The 1,492-nt window shown below is 36.5% G+C and overlaps 1 protein-coding gene across 1 annotated transcript in view; it reads right to left on the reverse strand.

Annotated features, from left to right (window-relative positions):
* LOC107585906 (nexilin-like) overlaps nt 1–192 on the reverse strand; it is an 11,076-nt gene extending 10,884 nt beyond the window's left edge. The window contains exon 1 of the mRNA XM_016273087.1: nt 62–192. The gene's annotated coding sequence lies outside the window, so the exon portion shown is untranslated. The remainder of the gene's footprint in view (nt 1–61) is intronic.
* Nucleotides 193–1,492: the final 1,300 nt, after the last annotated feature.

The following is a 1,492-nucleotide window of genomic DNA, read 5'->3' on the forward strand; positions in this document are numbered from 1 at the left end:
CCCCCCAACAGGCTTTATTATATTCTTAACACTTCGTAAGCGATAACGTAAAACATCCTACCTTCTTTAGAGTGATATTCTCCCTTTGTCTTCAATCATAAGATTTTTTTTTCCGTAGTTCACGGAGACTTTGATAATGCCAAAATCAAGTCTAAATCCCCAAGCACAGGTTCAGTCTTCTCTTCCTGTGCGACAGAGTCAAATGAGCGCAGTCGGGTATCGGTGGACGCTATCCATAAAAATATCCGTGCCCCTCTCCATCTACCGCATTCCACACGCGCCACCGGCTGACGGCCTCAGCTGTCGCACCACATATGTCTCCTTATCTCCGAGTCTGAGGCTCTTTTACACAAAATTAATTGTTGGCAAACCATAATTGTTATTTTCTGTCTGTCAACGACACGAATTACCTGTAAGTTATTATTTAGTAATGTGCTTATTCATTAGTTTATGTATTTTTAATGGCAGCCTGCATGTACACTAAAAAAATCATGTAAAATTTACGTAAAGTTCAACCTTTCACAGGCGACGGTTTTGTCGGTTTTTTTTTTTTTTACTAATGTTATGTCTAATAGTATTATTTGCACCTTATATTTGAGTTAGGCTACTAAAACATTGTACCATACACAAATATCATAATAATACAGGTTAAATTAGGTCACGTGATTAATAATAATAATTAATAATATTTCTTTTTATAAAAAAAGTTTTATTGAAAGATATATTTACTGTAAATTATATAGTAATTCATACTTTTTCCATTGCCAAGCCAAAAAAACAAAAATAGAACCCTTTTTCCACTATTCCAATCATCCACATATATATAGACGCTTTATGTAATCATCTATCAGGTTTGTTTGTTTTCATTCATATTTTCCACACAAACATCAGCTTGTTTACATGGAAAGCTATTGTTGGCCGTTGGAGCCAGTAGGCTTTATCTTGAGAGTGTGTGGCTCGTCCAGTCAGTTCTGGCCCACTTATCACAGTCACATTGAGGTGTGTGATAACCCAGATATCTCAATGGGCCACTCCAGACCTCAAACAATATCACAGTGTATAACATTAAATAAAAATTAAAAAATAAAGTATGTGAATAAAAATGGCCACTTTCAACTTATTTGTTAATTGCTTGGATTTAGGATTTTAGAAAATGCAAATATTACTTAAGCACTTAATAGACAGCAGGCCTTGTTGCTGTGGTGACAGTGTGGTTCAGACCTGTCAGTGGGGATCTATTATCTCATTGCTCTTTGACACAACAGCATGCTTTCGGGATGAACAGTTCTGATGCCTCCCTCCAGAGCATTCATGCATTGTATTCATGTTACAAATGACCAATAATACTATGAACAAACTTTGGACGCAGTGTGAACAGGTAATTGATTATATCTCTCTACCTCACCAGCCAGTAGTAGTGGGGGTGCGGGGGTTCTTAGAATTTTTAGATGCTAATTATAACCAATTTGGTAACACTTTACTTGAAGGGGTG

This window comes from Sinocyclocheilus grahami, unplaced genomic scaffold (assembly GCF_001515645.1).
Source record: "Sinocyclocheilus grahami isolate Dianchi unplaced genomic scaffold, SAMN03320097.WGS_v1.1 scaffold75.1, whole genome shotgun sequence".
NCBI lineage: Eukaryota > Metazoa > Chordata > Actinopteri > Cypriniformes > Cyprinidae > Sinocyclocheilus > Sinocyclocheilus grahami.